We start from the raw sequence: 19,270 nt of genomic DNA, 5'->3' as shown, positions 1-19,270 counted from the left end.
GGGAATATTGACTATATTGGGCATTTATTCCCAGGGAAAGGCAATTGTGGAATTTTCTGTGTCAAAATAACTTGACCGGTTTTGGTGGTTTCCTTTATATAAAAAAAAAAAGCTCTCAACGATTTGGGGGTCTTCCTGGTTTTTGAAATATGGCAACCCTAAGCCTTGGGTACTATGCACTTTGTATTGGAAAGGGGAGTTGTTTACTGTTCTGCCTCAAGCACCAAAATGTCTTGGGATGGTACAGTGTTACGCATGAAGTCTCTGCCGCTTTAACAATGTTTTTCCTGTACCATTCAAGACAAGTGGTCACCTACTTCCTGATTTCCCCCGGTTATGTTTCTGTGGCCAAAGCTCTCTAAGCCAAGGACAGAAATTGCTGTCTTGATTACACCCAGCATGCGATAAGATCAACATCAATTGTAAGATTCATTGGAATGTATCTGCCATAATCATACCATAATAATCTCCAGGGAAATGGAGAGCTTTCTTCTTTGAGATATTTCTGAGTGTGCTCTTGTTTGAGTTCAAGCACTTAGAAAATAAGCCATTTATCTTATTAAGCCATGTAGCTCCCACAAATGTCACATAAAAATGTAATAGGGAAAAACAGATGTTGCATTACAGAAAATGATAGTGAAACTTATTCACATTAAAAATTGTAAGAAATAACCTAGGCTTCCACAGCCTCACTTAACTGCACTGTGGATGAGAGCTTTGCTCTCTTCTGTGTTTGTGAATCGTACAAAGTGATTTCCCCCCCTCTTTCTTTCAGAGGGAACAAGCTTGTTTTCTCCTCCTGTGGAGGGCAGGACTCGGACCAATGGCTTCAAGTTACAAGAAAGGAGATTCCAACTAAACATACGGAAAAACTTTCTGACAGTAAGAGCTGTTTGACAGTGGAACAGACTCCCACAAGAGATGATGGACTCTCCTTCCTTGGAGGTTTGTAAGCAGAGTATGGATGACCATCTGTCATGGATGCTTTAGCTTAGATCCCTGCATCCCAGGGGGTTGGACTAGATGGCCCTTGGGTCCCTCCCAACTCTGAAATTCTATGATTCTACGAACCAGCTCAATTTAAGGATTATTCTTCCTCAGAGACAGGTGCACTGCATTCCCTCAGAACCAAGTTCCATTTCTTAAAGATGTTGCAGAGCTCCAGAACAACACGGATTGGCTCAAGTCCTAGGTGATTCTGTTCCCATAGACAAAAATTTAAATCTTCCCACTTCCAGATTTTGGTGTGTGTGTTCATGCAATGCCTTAAAAGAAAATGTGATGAAAGTGGTGTATAGATGGTATATTCTACCCGTCAAATTAGCTAACATGTATAAAGTTAGTAATAAATGTTGGAAATGTAAAAAAAAAAGAAGGAACATTTTATCATATGTGGTGGGAATGTAAAAAAGTGAAAAGCTTCTGGGAGATGATATATAATGAGATGAAAAAAATGTTGAAATATACATTTATAAAGAAACCAGAAGCATTCTTATTGGGCATTGTAGGAGGTGATATAAATGGAAAGGAATGTAAGCTGTTCTTATCTGCAACAACGGCAGCAAGAATGTTATTGGCCCAAAAATGGAAGCAAGAAGAATTACCGACGAAAGAAGAATGGAGGAAGGAATTAATGGACTATGCAGAATTGGATAAACTAACAGGAAAGATCCGAAATCGGCGGGACCAGAAATTCACAGAAGACTGGAGTAAATTTACAGATTATTTGAAAAGTATTTGTGATGACCAGACTAAGTTTGCAAGAAGTTTTGTGAGGAGTATTATTGGAATTATTGCAAAAATGGATAAGGGGGAGGAGGGTTAGTTAAGACAATTAAAGGTAATAAGAATTTAAGAAATGCATAAGAAGTGGTTAAAACGGTGGATCATCAGAGGTGCTGAGGGAAGTCCAAAAAAAATTGTATAAATGAGGAAGTTTTGTGGTATGTATTATAATTAATATGTTAAAATTTAAAAAATATTATTATTTTTAAAAAAGATTTTGGTGTGTGTTGGGGGGAGAGTTGTGCGACTTTTGAGATTGCCATGACCAGCAAAAGGCGTAAGCAGGCTCAACGTACTGCTAGGAAAGAGCCCCACTGGTTCCACCTGTTTCCTGACTAGGCTTGGGTTGGGTTGCCACCATCACCTCCCTGGCATTGCCACTAGTCCCATTTGAAACCCCTGGCTTTGCAGGACGCTGAACATTGTGGGAAATATATCAAAGATTCGGACCCTCCTTCCAGATGGGCTTGCCTGGTGATGTCAATGCCCTAGGACAGGAACCTGTGGACCCAATGTTGTATTTTCCCCAGTGCCCAGTGTTTAGTGTCGCTAATGCCGGGCTCCCATGTCAAGTGCAAAGATTCATTGGTGGCTGTGGTGCCACCCCAGATTGTGTCACTAGAGGGCCCAACTGGGCAGACCATACATTCTCCATCCCTACTGTGTACACTTATTGGTTAAAGATAAATAAATAGCTACACTGATGTCTCAACTCTTCCTAATGTGGTAGTGGCCCAAAGGGCCACAATGAATGTGATAATGTGAACCCCTATAAATCCTTCAATATGCCCCTAATAGAGACGTTATGGTAACCTGTTGCTTTAAGAAACTGATGATTTTGCAAGATGCCGTCCCCCACTGGGACAGAAGGACAGCTAATAGGTAAATCACGAAGATACAGCTCATAAACTAGAATATAAGTTGATACATGGTGCAAATGGCTACACATAGCACAGGTTCCCAACATGCACACTAACACAATGTTAGTTTGATCACAGTAAGAATCAAAGTCTAGTTTGCAATGCTTATTGCGCATGTGTATTAAACATGAAATGAGGTAATGATGTACATGACTGGTGAAAATTCAAATCCTTTGTTTGAAATGTTATAAATACCACCGCCCTGACCCTTGGGCGGGTTGCAGTTTTCCGTAAAGATTCGACTGTAACCTATTGCTTTGGAGTAAACAACAATGGACTCCTAACTCCTATTGTCTCTGAGTTTTATTGGCGTAAACTCAGAAGATAAGCCATTTTTTGCTTACAATGCTACGATGACACCAGTAGAGTACATATTTTATCCTAGCAGAGGGGAAAGAAGCATTTAAAAATATTCTATGCCAGTTTGCCAGGTCACATGACCAAGCTGAATGCGTTTAGGATCCAGTCTAATCCCCACTTGCCATAGGATTGCTCCCTTGAGTGCTTTCACTTGGTAGAATAGACCATACTGTCCAGGGGGCACTGAGGCCAAGCCCCTTTTTTCATGTCCATTTGTGAAGGTTAACCAATTTCACAGAATACCAGAAGCATGCAAGTTATTCTATTGATTGAGAATAAATTGTAAACCGGCTTGTTTGCAAGAATAATGGTAACTTGTATCACAATTACCAAAGCATCAGATAAAACTCTTAATAAATGAAACTTAGGTTTTCATGAATCACGAGAAAGTTATCTCACGATATCAACGTAAATCTGACAACACAAAGATGGTATTAATAGTGCAGTCGTAAGATTGCAATAACACTTCAGAGGTTACATTTGCCATTAGCATTTAAAAGGTCAGTTGACAATAGAAAACATATTTTCAATGTAAACTTAATTAAGAAAGAGGAGCTGGCCAAATCTAAGGCAGATCATACATTAATAGGTAAGTGCAGACAAGGTTTCCCCTTAGAAATCACAAGGGCAACTGTTTAAAAGTGGCACTGATGGTCGTTCTTAGAGGTTAAATTGACGATTTAGAGTGCTAAAACCACAACAGCTGTCAGCAATGAGACAAAATTCACCTTATTTCTCAGTCATAGTTAATATAAATATTAAACACATGCTTTGAAAACCACAGACTCACAACTACTGCCTCTTTCACAAATTAGTCCCACAGGGACCCTAATCCAGATTGAGATTATGAGACAGGGGTGTGGTGGAGTGCTTAACCCTTTTCCTCCTTGCTCCATTTCCCTGTTGAGAATTACAGATTCAGGTTGGTAGCCATGTTGGTCTGTCCTAATAAATAACAATGGCGAAAGATTTTTTAAAAAATTTATTGAAAGATGTTCCAGTAGCACCTTAAAGACCAACTAAGTATAAGCTTTCTAGGTATGAGCTTTCGTGTGTATACACACTTCTTCAGATACTCTCAAGCAGAAGCTGCTACAACCTTATAAGTGTTGATTACTGTTAATGATGGCAGTTGGTTCCACAGGGAAGGGCAATTTTTAAAGGGATAAAAAGGTAAAGGTACCCCTGACCGTTAGGTCCAATCGCGGACGACTCTGGGTTTGCACACTCATCTCACTCTATAGGCCGAGGGAGCTGGCGTTTGTCGGCAAACAGCTTCCAGGTCATGTGGCCAGGAGGACTAAACTGCTTCTGGCGAACCATGACCAAAATTAGCTTTAGCGTGTATAATGGGGCATGAATCTAATATCTCTATTCAGACCAATATCTTCATAGTTTTTAGTTTGGTAACGAGTTATAATCCAGCAACTTCTCTTGTCGAGAATTGTTCTTGATGCTGCTATTGTTGGAGAGAGAGGTTGGAAGAAAGATTCCTACTCTCCAGTAACAGAGTTAAGCACAATGGTGATTGCTCCAAGCACATTAAAACTTGGTTGGATTTACATGTGCCCTCATCTAAATTTAAACAAACGTTTCCTGCAAAAATACTTAGTATAGAATAAATCATAGACACTTAGCTTTGCAAACAAGTGACTCTTTTACTCAACATTTCCAGAAGTCACAGCAAACAAGCTCCTCTTGTCTTCCTGAACCAGAAGAGGGCCGAAATGGGTGGAACAGTCTCTGATTGCTTGGGGAAAGCCCTGGAGAGGAGGGGAATTAAGACACATTTGAGGAGGCAGAGACTTTCAGTTTCAGCAACTGATTGATGGGGTAAGACCTGCTGTGGATGAACTGCTGTGCTCTTTAGGCGTGACACTCTGCCAAATCTGTGAAGATCATGTTTTTGCTAATGTAGTCTTATTGGAGTTCACCGATTGGGTCTGCGTTGCTCCAGGACAGGAGGAAGGAAGTCAAATGACACCGAGGTTGATTCAAAGAAAGAGTTTACTCTGCTCTCCGGATAGCAGAAGGCACTTGCGTGATCAAGTCCACAGCAAGTCCAAAGAAATGACAAGTTTCATGCAGTATATATATCCTCCAGGCACCCTTCCCCTCCTTCCCCAGGAGTCCAACCACATCAGCCTATGTACGCAGGTTGACATCACATATGTTCTTGCTCTGGTATTCTTAACCATAAAAGGGAATTCCTTCCTGTACTTCTGACCATAAAAGGATCTTCCTCTTCCTACTCTTATCTTGGAGGAAGAGGTCGTCATCTCCGAGAACACGCTTTGGCGTTGTCCGGACTTAGGTCTGTGCGTCTTTTGTTGTCAGCACATAAGATAAGGCACAGGTGTATCTTTTCTGTTCTGCTGGTGCAGTCAGTGTCATTCCTGCCATCACAAACTGATAAAGGAGAGGGCTCTGAGCACAGCCGGGTTTTTGTTTATACATTGACTCAGAGCTCAAGTTAATGGATTTTAGCTAAGGAAAAATAGGGACTTTGGTGCCTGCACAGTTAGTTTTGGGTTTTGGAAACCCATTCCTTCGGTAATAAAGAGTTAACTCCAACTTTGAGCAGTGTGATTTACTGCTGGCACACTTTTTGACACTGTCAGGCTGCAGCTTGGGGCCACCAAGCGTTGGCCCTGCATCAGTGGCGCATCTCTCTGCCAGCAGAGGTGGACAAGAGAGGGGGTCTGCACAGCATCCTAATCTCCCCCAGTCAACACCAGGGGGGGCTGCATTCTAAGTGGGGCTCCCAGTGATCAGTAGACTGTAACATCTAATCTAGATTACTTTCCTTTTTAGATAGTACTTGTGGGGTGTTGCTCTCATGCACTTTCATATTCTATATCCCTCCTCCTCCCCCCCCCCGCTCCATGTTCTCTATTTCACCCATAAAACTGCCTGCCATTTGGTAATTGGAAGGGGGAAAAGCAATGTAAACAAGCATACACATGTCTGTAATTGAAATCATTCATTCGGATCATAGAATGTGCATTTTCACTGCTCTTTTGAGTCTGATTGCAAAATTATGGGTGGGAGTGTTGGGGGTGTGAATCTGAATTCTAGGTCCTTTTATCCCTTAAAAAAGAGAGAGAGAGATTCCAGAATAACAGGCTGATGCTCATTCTGAGCTGTCGTCAAAGCACAATGCATTTCCTGCAGATTAAATGCTGGCTGGGAGTTGGTGGCCTGAGGCATTGCGCAGGGCCATTAGTACCACTCAGCCATTAATTCTCCAGGAAATCATCTTTGCCAAGGTGATATCTATGAATGTTAACGGGGCAGATTTTTCCCATCCTCCAAATTACCAAATCTCTACATAGCTACATACCAAAGCTCACTCATAAACAACACCTTACTTTAGAAAATATATGTATTCCAAATAGTTCCTTTTATTTTACAGCCTTTTTCTGCCTTACTAGCTTCCTTCTCTTGCCTTGTTTTACAGAGCAGTACAGTTTTATACACTTGAATGGTCAGTCAATCCCCCCCCCCACCCGAAGGTGTTTGGTTATCAAGGTCAGTTAATATTTCCCCTTCATATCTCCTGCTGTGTTGGCGACAAGCTTTGCCAAGAAAAACCTTTCGAAATGTTAAAATGCCGGGGGTGGGAAAAGGCTAATTTTCCATTTGCAATCAAGGTGTCAATATTTGGTAAGGAACTTGTCTTTCTCTCTGCTTTATTTTCTTACCCTAAAAGAAAGTCAGCTATAACAGCAAAGAGCGGCTGCTATTCTGAGTTAACTTATTTCAGATTGGGCTGAATGTGCACACATCATAACCATTTTGTAAATGCTGCCAGTTCCTTGCTGGTTGTTCAGGTTTAGACACCACGAGATCATGATATCTAACAAAAATGGATGGGGAAGTCAACTTGGAGGGGGAGTGAAACCCCGAGGAACCATCTAAATGCATCCCAGTAATTCAACATTCTGCTAAGGTTAGCTAGCAATACTCTTATTTCTCATCTTGAAATGTTTACAGTGATGGGCATGTTTCTGAGTAAAGGTTAAGGAATGAACCCACTCACAGAGGCTGAAGGATTGGTATCTCATTCCTTGCTCATGCTGGAGAGAAACATCAATTTTGATGTACGTGGGCATCCATTCCGCATTAAAGATGCAGGCAGCCAGTTTGGGGAGACAGGTGAGTAATCCAAACGCATTGACATTGTGCGCATTTCAACAGCACTCTGCAGATGCAGTGAGAGTGGTGCAGACCCACTCTGCACATGTTTTCTGTGTTTAGTGTGCGGTTTTCCACTTAAGAAAAGCCAGAATGTTGGTTCTGCTCTTGCTATTCACATCCAGAGGAACAACCTCTACAGAGCAATTATTCTTATCTACTACTACTCTTTTATATTGGGAAGCGGGTGGTGCTGTGGGTTAAACCACAGAGCCTAGGACTTGCCGATCAGAAGGTCGGCGGTTCGAATCCCCGCGATGGAGTGAGCTCCCTTTGCTTGGTCCCAGCTCCTGCCAACCTAGCAGTTCAAAAGCACAAAGTGCAAGTAGATTAAAAGGTACTGCTCCGGCAGGAAGGTAAACAGCATTTCCGTGCGCTGCTCTGGTTCACCAGAAGCGGCTTAGTCATGCTGGCCACATGATCCGGAAGCTGTATGCCAGCTTCCTCGGCCAATAAAGCAAGATGAGCGCCGCAACCCCAGAGTCAGCCACGACTGGACGTAATGGTTAAGGGTCCCTTTACCTTTACCTTTACCTTTACTACTACTCTTTTATATTAGCTGGGCTAGTGCTATTGGGTATAAGGTGAAGGTAAAGGGACCCTTGACCATTAGGTCCAGTTGTGACTTAAAGGCAACAATCCTCACAGGGATCCCCCTATTTGATGTAAGCCATAGGAATCCCCACTGCCGGTTTGACCCTGATGTCATTTCCAGCAGGTGTGCCGAAAATAAATGGTTACTGAAATATACTCAGAGTCGAGTATGGATTTCATGCTCTTTATTCAGCTCATAATAGTGAGGAATGGAAGTTCCCCGAAATGTCTGCTTTATATACATTATTTACACAATGGGACCCACGTGATTGGCTAGTTCTGGGATTCTCCTGTAGGCCAATTAGGTTGCGGATTCACTTCCACCTGGAGTTGGATTAGATGGCTCCTGCGGACCAATCAGACTGCTGCATTCTGAATCCTATTGTTGTAGGACCAATCAGACTGCTGCAATTTGGATCCTATTCAATATCCTATTTGAGCCAGAACCCGAACCCCGGACCAGGGAACACTCCAGGCTGCAACGCACACGTAGGTGGCCGGCGTACCTTGAGGACTATGAATGCAACCTCCCGGTCAGGACTGGAACTTGTAGGGGAGGGGTGTTATGTACTGAGTTGAATAGGATCCAAAGTGCAGCAGTCTGATTGGTCCTAGAACAATAGGATCCAAAATGCAGCAGTCTGATTGGTCCTAGAACAATAGGATTCAGAATGCAGCAGTCTGATTGATCCTAGAACAATGCAGCAGTATGATTGGTCGGCAGGAGCCACCCAATCCAGCTCCAGAATCCACAACCTGATTGGCCTACAGGAGAATCCCGGAATTAGCCAATCACGTGCAGCCCATTGTGTAAATAATGTATATAAAGCAGATACTTTGGGGAAACTTCCATTCCTCCTCACCACTATGAGCTGAATAAAGAGCATGAAATCCACTCTCAACTCCAAGTATATTTCAGTACATAACAGTTACCTATTGCCTATGCCAGGCTTCCTCAACCCCGGCCCTCCAGATGTTTGGGACTACAATTCCCAGCATCCCTGACCACTGGTCCTGCTAGCTAGGGATCATGGGAGTTGTAGGCCAAAAACATCTGGAGGGCCGAGGCTGAGGAAGCCTGGCCTGTGCCAAACTTCTTCATCTGTAGTCAATAAAAGTTGCAGCCTGATTTGATCCCATTCAATGGTGTGGTGTCATTTATTGGTAGCACATCTGAGCAGTGTGTGTGTGTGCGCACACACACACACAGCTTGGGCCTGCAAGTGGGTCAAGAAGATGTGCATTTTACAGAGGAGAGCACTGAAAAATGCATGGACATGCACTTTGTGTTACTGACACCTCCCACATTATGTATCTGAGAGCAGAAAGGTTTCTTATGAAGCAGGTCTAAGTGCCTCTCAGTTAAATGGATTGGACTCCATTTCGGGACTTAAAAGTCCTCCCCCTTCATAGATATTCTGTTTTTCTGGTGATCAATAAAGGTCCACTTCAAGCTGATGAGATCAAGTAGCTCAGCTGGCTGCTAAGACAAGAAAGCAGAAGTAGACCAGGCTTAGTTCTCATTGGAGATTAGGCTCAGGCAATGGAATGAGCTGTAAAATAGGTTTTGTATTTTCCCCCTGAGAAAATTTCTGAGATTTTTATTTTTCAAACTCCTCAGGGGGTAGAAGTCTAGTGCATAGATTTCTCCCCCTGAATATTTCAAACCATTTTTGTTTGTTTGGCAGCAACCCACCCCCACCCCCCGACAATGCCACAGAATGGATGCAAAATGGTTGTCAGGCTGCCAACATGGCTGCCGGTGTCATTTGTGGTGGCAGCCGAAAGAAAGGAAGAAAGAATGATTTGGTAATTCATAATCTGTCTCTGCTCAAATCCATACCTATCCGGAGTTATTTTCCAATTGGAATGAATTAATATAGCTCTGCAATTTCGGTAAAAGCAACATATACATTACAAAAAATGAGCAGTCTCCCAACTTTTCATTTCAATTTTATGGTAATAGCATTTTCAGATTATAATCCTGTATGATCTGAGGGAAGCATAGCCACTGTGGTTTCCTACAGATAATGCTGGACTAATTTCCCATAATCCATTATTGGCCCTTCAGGCTGAGATGATCAGAGTTGAACAGCATCTGAAGGGATCTACCCCATTCTCAGTTGCTTTCTCATCAGATGTTCTCAAGGTGAGATATGCAAAAATATAATAATAATAATAATAATAATAATAATAATAATAATGGAGGATGGATGGCGGCTAACAGATTGAGGTTGAATCCTGACAAGACAGAAATACTGTTTTGGGGGGGACAGGAGGCGGGCAGGTGTGGAGGATTCCCTGGTCCTGAATGGGGTAACTGTGCCCCTGAAGGACCAGGTGCGCAGCCTGGGAGTCATTTTGGACTCACAGCTGTCCATGGAGGCACAGGTTAAATCCGTGTCCAGGGCAGCTGTGTACCAGCTCCATCTGGTACGTAGGCTGAGACCCTATCTGCCCGCGGACTGTCTCGCCAGAGTGGTGCATGCTCTGGTTATCTCCTGCTTGGACTACTGCAATGCACTCTACGTGGGGCTACCTTGGAAGGTGACCCGGAAACTACAACTAATCCAGAATGCAGCAGCCAGACTGGTGACTGGGAGCGGCCGCCGAGACCACATAACACCGGTCTTGAAAGACCTACATTGGCTCCCAGTACGTTTCCGAGCACAATTCAAAGTGTTGGTGCTGACCTTTAAAGCCCTAAACGGCCTCAGTCCAGTATACCTGAAGGAGCGTCTCCACCCCCATCATTCTGCCCGGACACTGAGGTCCAGCGCCGAGGGCCTTCTGGCGGTTCCCTCTCTGCGAGAAGCAAAGCTACAGGGAACCAGGCAGAGGGCCTTCTTGGTAGTGGCGCCCACCCTGTGGAACGCCCTTCCAGCAGATGTCAAAGCGATAAACAACTACCTGACATTCAGAAGACATCTTAAGGCTTCAGGGAAGTTTTTAACGTGTGATATTTTACTCTATTTTTGGTTTTTATGGAAGCCGCCCAGAGTGGCTGGGGAGGCCCAGCCAGATGGGCGGGTTATAAATAATAAATTATTATTATTATTATTATTATTATTATTATTATTATTATTAATTAATTTATACCCCGCCCTTCCTGGTTCAAAAACCGGGCTCAGGGTGGCTAACAACAAATTTAAAACACTTTAAAACACTTAATTATAAAAGCAGCATAAAATACAGTATAAAAACATGAATAACAATAAAAATCAAAAATCAATTAGATAATCCCCAGGGCTAGCTGGCTGAATTGGTCCTACTTGGGCCAGCAAGGAGGCCAGGGAAGAATTTAAATGTGGGGTCCCAGAAAGGGTTTCTTCATAGAAGAGGAAAGGGGGAAAGGGAATAGAGGATCAGGCTAATTCAAATTGAAGGCCAGGCGGAATAGCTCTGTCTTACAGACCCTACAGAAGGAGATCAAGTCCTGCAGGGCCCTAGTCTCGTGGGACAGAGCATTCCACCAGGTCGGAGCCATCACTGAAAAGGCCCTGTCCCTGGTGGAGGATAGTCTGACTTCCTTAGGGCCCGGGACCTCTAAACTATGGTTATTCATGGACCTTAAGGTCCTCTGCAGGACATACCAGGAGAGGCGGTCCCGTAGATACAAGGGTCCTAAGCCATAAAATGTATAAAGAGAAATGTTTAACTAAAAGATATGTCAGTGGCATCCAGTTTGCATATGGTTGATTTGTTGATGTGAAATATACACATTAATGATTCTTATTTTTTCCTCTGTTCTGGCTTAGTGTAAAAAATAACTCTCCATCCTTTCACAATTGTGGCTGGGCAAACCTAGCCAGATGCGCCCATCTGTATAAATATAATATTTATATATTATAAATATAAATAGTTTTTTAAAAAATTCTGGAAACATTTTTTTGCATTCTACAATTGGCATAAATAGAACTGGATAAAGTACACATAAATGTGGATTATTTTTAGAGATTTCATACTACTGGAACTTTAACAAAGCTCACTTTTATTTTGATGATCTAACAATTTTAAAAAGAATTGTACCAGTGATTAGTATGAGCAAATAAACTTTCAAAGTCATTTTTATTGTGCTAAGTGATTAATGCTTCATAGTTGAATAAGAGTAAAGGTAAAGGTACCCCTGCCCGAACGGGCCAGTCTTGACAGACTCTGGGGTTTGTGCGCCCATCTCACTCAAGAGGCCGGGGGCCAGCGCTGTCCGGAGACACTTCCGGGTCACGTGGCCAGCGTGACAAAGCTGCATCTGGCGAGCCAGTGCAGCACACGGAACGCCGTTTACCTTCCCGCTGGTAAGCGGTACCTATTTATCTACTTGCACCCGGGGGTGCTTTCGAACTGCTAGGTTGGCAGGCGCTGGGACCGAGCAGCGGGAGCGCACCCCGCCGCGGGGATTCGAACTGCCGACCTTTCGATCGGCAAGCCCTAGGCGCTGAGGCTTTAACCCACAGCGCCACCCGCGTCCACAGCGCCACCCGCGTCCTGAATAAGAGTATCATCAGCATAGATACAGATATATTTCATAGGAGATGTATTTATGCTTCATACTTGATATAGAAAGGTACATTTTTTAAAATTGAAGAAGAGTGTCATCAGCATAGATAAAGATATATAGATATATTCAGTAGGAGACAGGTACATTTAATAATTATAGCGGACAGTTAACTTATGTTCTTCAGTCCTTCTACTCGGTACAGTGAAATTATGTTGTTTTCAAATGAAAGTTTAAGAAATTTAATTTTAAAAAGTGACATCTGTTCCATGGGCTTTAATGTTTGATATTTGCCTTGAAATCTACCTGTATTTCTCAGACTACAGAATCCTTCTGTGATGGCCTCGAGTTTAATTTTTTATTTTATTTTAAATGGATTTGATCTTTTTATTTGTGAAATGCTCCTAAGAGTCACAGAGCAAAAGCAACCTCATAATTTTCCTCCCAGGGCTTTCCATATCCCACACATTAACAACTCATTCAATTATATCTTTATATGGTGCTGCTGTTTGTGATTATTATATCCAGGAATGATGAGGATCAGTGTAAGGTCTTTGGGCACCAGGGCATGAGATTCTGGGCCAAGATGATTTAGATTTCTAGTCCTTCATTTTGTTTTATTAATACCCAAGAAAGCATCTTGTTAACTGAACCCAATCATTTTATGGTGATGTGCATGTGATAAGCTCAAGGTGAACTCAAATGGATAAATATATCTAGGGAGCGCAGCTGCAGATGCTTGAAGAAAATGATGGAGGTAGCTTCATAATGTCAAATAGAAAGAAGCAAAATATTTTTATTCTGATTCAACTAAGGGCTACCCCTGCTATGCATATTGCTAGCTGGATGGAGGGTTGCCTCTGCAAACTCTTTAGTATTTTAAACTCTTACAGTGCAATCCTGTGCATGTCTACTCAAAAGTAAGTCCCATTACTTCAATAAGGCTTACTCTTAGGTAAGTGGGCATAGGATTGCAGCCTTAGTTTTAAATCGTATTATTGCTTCACCTGGAATATTGGTTTGTGTTGGATGGTGTCTAATAAATTCAATAATAATACAGAATAAAGCAACAGGGTATTGTGGCACCTTAAAGAATAACAATTTTATTATAAGTTAGAGTCCACTTCATAACCATGTTTTCATATTTTGGCAAGTTCCTAAGCTTGGTCTCATGGAGAAAGCGAGAGAGAGACCTTATGCCCAGCGAGTTGCATGCCTAGGTTGTGGATTTAAATATCCATATCTAATATCCATAGCTACTATCCATATCGAATATCCATAAAGATCCACATCTACTGACAATGGTCTCCCTGGCTGTGGTTCCAGAGTTGTGGCGTCACTACTGAGAAAACTGTGGGATGTAATCCACTGGGAGCAGTCAAATACAACATTCCTTGTTTTCCTAGAGTGGACATGCAAGGGGATGTTGGTCCAGCGAGTCGAAACTTCCTGTTTCCTCCTGGGCTGGAGCATCCTTCCTTGCATGTGACTAGAGGTGGGCCTGGCCTTACCTGTCCAGGTAACAAAAAAGACAAGGCACGCAGCCATCTCTTCCTTTTTGACATTGTTGAACCAGCTCTCAGCCAACAGAGGACACTGGGATTATCTCCATATGGGATAGATCCACTTTGTAATTAAGTCTGCCTTCAGGGATCCAACTGTGAACTGATAATGTGAGTAAACGTCTTTTATATACTTTACACAAGATTGTGGTGTGTTTATTCTTTTAAGGGGGTTATAAGGGAACTTACCAGGAAACTAATATTGAGAGGCTTAAACAAGCCTGCAACCAGCTATATCTACTGTGCCTTTAAAAGGGGAATGTAAAACTCTGCTAAGTTATAGAACTTGCTAACACAATTAGGAAGGATATTAATAAACAATATATCTTTTCCTGCCTCCCTGAACATTTCCACAAAAACCCATGTCCTATACGTTTAAGGTGCCACAAAACTCTGCTCATCTTGTGAATAGTTGTTGCTCTTTACCACAGAAACAACTTGCAACCAAGGGTTCCTTAGGTACCACCTCACCCTATTTATGTCCCTGCTCAGCAACTGCACTCCTCAGATGGGGCATGGCTGAGAGGTGCACTTAGCTCAGCAGAACTGTTGGGATCCACTGCCTGGTAATCTAGCAGGGAGGTGGTGGTGGAGGCAGGAAGGGTCTCCGTCCACAACATGCAAGTGCACGACATCATTGCCCTTGCAGATGTCAGCAGCCCTTGTCCACACCAGGAACCAGTATTCATTCTTTATTATTATTTTTACAGTGCGGGAGTGATCGGTGCTTCCAGTCTTGAATGCAGCAAAAGGGTTGCTTCAACTATCAAAGCAAGCAGCAAGAGAAACTATCCGGTTCTATAAAAGAGTGGTAGCTGACCTGTGACCCTCCAGTGTTCTTGGACTGCAACTCCCATCAGCGCCCCATTCCTCTCCGCACCATGGTCGACGGTCAGGGGTGATGGAAGTTTTAGCCTAGTAACACCCAGACTTTACACCCACGTTGTAAAGGCATACAGTGAAAAAGGTTGTCCCATAAACAAGTGACAAAGTGGATTGGAAGAGGCACACCACCATTCCCAACCAAATGTGGAATAAGAGACCTGATCATTTGAAGAAAAACTTAGCTTAGAACAGTGATTATATTCTAACTTGCACTTACTGACAAACTACAAGCATTCTTTATATATATATATATAAAGCATCTGTATTTACAACCCATAAATTCTTCCCAGCCCTTTAAATGAGCTCTCCATCTTCAATATATTTGAGTTCTCTATAAATCTACCATTCCTTAATCTAAATGTAATCATCTTGTAATAGACCGATTCCAGTAAAAATGCCATTAATCTTGTTTCCTTGGAAGAGAAGGAGGCAGAACGGTGAAGAAGGGAATGAAGAGAAAATTTTCTTCTAGTGTTTCACTGTGGTGTTTTTTATTTAATTTCCAAATTTAAATAGAATCATGATGAACAGCAATAAACATGAGCAAGATCCAGCGAATGGCAAGCATTTCTTGCACAGTGGAATTTAAAGATGCTCCGTATTGGATCAATTGCGCTGCATATGATTTTGTTTACTTCCACTTGGGCTCCAATGTTTCGTTTGGTGTTTTAGAAGGACCACAAAATGCCGAATGAAGGCCCTTTCAAGTTACCAATTGTCTAATGCAGCTTAACAATTCAGACGTCTCCATTTTACACAAAAATAAAAACACTCTCTGTAGGATTCCCATTATTGTCACAGAGAATAAATGTTATGTCACAACGGTGACATTATACTTCCTCAAGTTTGTATTTCTGCAACCTCAAACAACACTTGGTTGGACTACTGTAAAGGGATCTTTATGGGGCTGCCTTCAAAAATGGACCGCGTGCTGCGGCTTGTGCATGTTGAGCTTAGCAGCTTGTCAACATCATTTCACAGAGGTCATGAAGGCATTGCACTGCCTGGCGATATGATACTGGGTCAAATTCAAGGTGCTTGTCAGAGGTGCACCTAGGTTCCCTTGCACCCTTGTCAAACAGCTGTACCGGCACCAGAGCCGGATTTAGGTTTGACGAGGCCCTAAGCTGCTGAAAGCAATGGGGCCCTTTACATGTCCAGCTGTCCTTTGTCAACAACAAAAGGTTGCTTTTTTGTGTTGCATATATGCTATATGGTAATTTACGGACCTAATAGGTATCTAAAGCCATTTGCACATAACAAAATAACCAGTCCATGCAGAATGTAGGCACCCTATACATAGAAAGGAGCAAACCAGTGATATTTTGGGGAGCTGGCTAGCAGGCGGGGCCCATTATTTACATCATAGGGGGCTACACAACACAAAACACTGGTTTTATTTTATTTGTTTTTTATCTTATATTTTGGAAATGTACATCCAGTGCGGTTTTTCCTTTAAATTTTTTTGGAGGCCCAAAGAGAGTGGGGCCCAATCTACAGCTTGTTTAGCTTATACGTAAATCTGGCGCTGATGTATCGGTACCTCCAAAACTGGGAAAGACCAGGGTCCAGAAATGCAGAAAGTTTGCTTTTCTGTGCTCCTCCAGCAATTTCCTCCATGCCCGTGGGGACTGAGTCTGCTCTGCCCCTTTTCCTTCTACTTCTCTGCCTCCCTCCCTTTTCCCTCCTGCTGTAACTCTCACCTGATCTCTCCGCCTTTCTTCCCTCTGAGTCATGCTGGGCGCGCTGGTCAGACGTCTAATAACACCGCCAGCCAAACTGGAGAGGGAGCCCTGCAGGGCTGTCGCAACGGCCCGTGCCAGGGGCCAGATTCCTCCACCAAAGTGCCCGGGGCTTCATCCAGCCACCCAGAGCAATGGAGGAGCGGCCTGGGGGTGGCCACAAATAGGTGATCTCCTAGCCCCTGTGAGCCAGAGTGGAGACTGCAAGCCTTGCGCTTGATGCCACCTGGAGCTCAGGAGCTCCAGCCGCATCACAAAAGACAGGATTCTAAAACCCTCCAATGACATTTGCTGGTAGATGGCAGGCAGCCAATCCCTGCTGCGATAGGGCCAGCATTGTGATTCGCCAGTCACAGCATAAGGCGACCTATCACAGGCGGGGAGCCTGGGCTGAGTGCCTCTGTTTGCTATCCTTCTTGATGTTGCAGTAAATCCTTTCTGAGCTGAAATCTGGTCTTGGGTCATGGCTGAGCCCACCTACACTTCAGAGAGGCATGGTTTTTGTGCCCTCCTGGACCTGCACCCTTGGCAGAGGCCCACCTGGCTAACCTCTATGTATGCCCCTTCTCGTGATTACTTAAAAAGCCCTAAACAACTTGGGACCTAAATACTTCAAGGAGCATCTTCCTCTGAACCAACCTGCCTCCGAGTTCAGATCATGAGTTCAGATCATGCCCTTTTGTGGCAATCTACAAGAGGGGCCTCTCTGGTGTGGCAGCCTCTCTCTGGAAAGTCTGCCCCTCGGATATATACAGCTGGCTCTGACTCTATTGAGTTTTCGTTGTCAGCTGAAAGCATATTTATTTGCTCAGGCAATTCGCTTTTTGCTATGTTTGTTGTTCGAGTTGTTAAAAACACACACAACAACCTGGCCTTTGATCTGATCTTGATGTAATTGTTATTTTTATTTTATTTTCTATTTGCTTTGTTGCACTCCACCCTGAGATTGCTAGTCGGTGAAGGGTTGGTTTAAAATGTTCTTAAATAAATAAGCACTTGACTGCATCTAGCCAACAATGATAGTAGTGGTGATTTGGATTGCAGAGTACAAACCAATTTGTACAATCAACATCAGTAAACAAATGAAAAAAAGCTTGTGTGTCCTCAGCAACAACAGTCACATCATTCCTTTCCTTTTCCTCTACAAAATTCTTATAAGATTCCCATCTCACTTACCTCTGATGTGCTTCCAAAGATCCCCCAGAAAAGTTCCTTTTCAAAGAGCAGAGACGTTTGAGAAAGGAGAATGTTTAGTTATTTAATTAGTTAGTTAGTTATTACATTTATATCCCACTTCTTTCTTCAAGGAGCGCAAGGTGGAATACACAGGTCTCCACCTCTCCATGTTATTCCCACCACAGCCCTGTGAGGTAGGTTAGGTAAGTGAGTGAGTGACTGGTGCAAGCCCACCCAGTGAGCTTCATGACTGAGTCGGCATTCGAACCCTGGACTCCCAGGTCCTAGTCCGACACTACACCACACTATTCGTTTCTTGGAAGATCACCAGCGCCAAAGCAATGGTTCTTCAACATCAACTTCATTGGACTGGCCATGTTGTTCGGATGCCCAATTATCATCTTCCAAAGCAACTACTCTATTCCAAACTTAGAAATCGATAGCGTAATGCTGGTGGTCAACAAAAGAGGTTTAAAAACTCTCTCAAGGTAAATCTTTTAAAAATGTAGTATAAACACCGACAACTGGGAAACGCTGGCCCTCAAGTGCTCCAATTGGAGAACATGGGCTTTGAAGATGCTAAAACTCAGGACGAAAGGGAGAAACATGGTAAGAGGAAGGCACACTTGGCAAACCCTCTCCATGATCAACTCCTGCCCAGAAACCTATGTCCCCACTGTGGAAGGAGGTGTGGATCCAGAACTGGCCTCCACAGTCACTTATAGACTTACTGTTAAAACCGTGTTTATGGAAGACAATATTACTTTGACTGATCGCCAAAGAAGAAAGAAGGAGAAGAATAGCCAAATCCTTAGCGTTCATAGTGGAGAAGTGCTCTCATTACCTCAAGGGCATTTATTTCTAGAGTGGTTTTTTTTATTCTTCAGCCCTTTTATTTTATTTAAAAAGGACTTTGGTTTTGAGCCTGGTCTGACCAATGCTGAATTGACCAAATGATTGTTGTTCGCTTTAGCCAGCCAAGTAGCCAACATACAGAATCAACAGTCTGATCATAAGCAGATTTCCTCCTTCACATGGGACTTACTCCCATATATGTGTGTACAGAATAGCATCCTCAGTTCCTAGTAAATATGCTTTGGATTACAGCTTTATGCTTAACAGCTCAGCAAAAGCATGAACCTGAGAGTTCTGCAGGATCATCTCCAAATTCAACAGCTGAAGAAATAAATCAAACTTCATTATGTCACTTCTCCAATTTCTTTCTCTCTTTAATGTAATGTACAACAGATTTCCTTCTGCAGAGCATTATCTGACTTCACTGTCAGACCAGCTTATTCAGATCCCATCTGTGTGCTTCCAAAAACAGTAAAAACAATTTCTTGAACAAGTCTCATATTATCATAAAGACTAAAGTTAGCAAAATCTCTCCAAAAGCACACTTTTTTTGTCTTCTCTGGAAAGAAAAAGACCCCCAGATTAGAGTGTATTTTCCTCCTGTCTCCCTGCAGTAAATTTTGCCATTTTCCTGGGCTGATGTGGGGTCCTGTTCCTGTTGATGGCCTGTTTTGACCCAGATGAAGAACCTGCAACACA

At 42.9% G+C, this 19,270-nt stretch overlaps 1 long non-coding RNA gene across 2 annotated transcripts in view; it reads right to left on the bottom strand.

The window, feature by feature from the left end:
• LOC309531740 overlaps positions 1-16,764 on the bottom strand; it is a 119,234-nt gene extending 102,470 nt beyond the window's left edge. Inside the window, exons 1-2 of one of the 2 annotated variants that reach the window (XR_014219408.1) lie at positions 16,502-16,764; positions 4,728-4,828 (exon numbers count right to left, since the gene is read on the bottom strand). This is a non-coding gene — a long non-coding RNA (uncharacterized lncRNA). Of the gene's footprint in view, positions 1-4,719; positions 4,829-16,501 lie in introns of both variants that reach the window. The other variant, XR_014219409.1, reaches the window with a different exon arrangement.
• Positions 16,765-19,270: the final 2,506 nt, after the last annotated feature.

This window comes from Podarcis vaucheri (genome assembly GCF_965113315.1).
Source record: "Podarcis vaucheri genome assembly, chromosome: 4".
In the NCBI taxonomy this organism is placed as follows: Eukaryota; Metazoa; Chordata; class Lepidosauria; order Squamata; family Lacertidae; genus Podarcis; species Podarcis vaucheri.
Note: the sequence above shows the minus strand (reverse complement) of the source record. Positions and strands in the feature narration are given on the sequence as shown.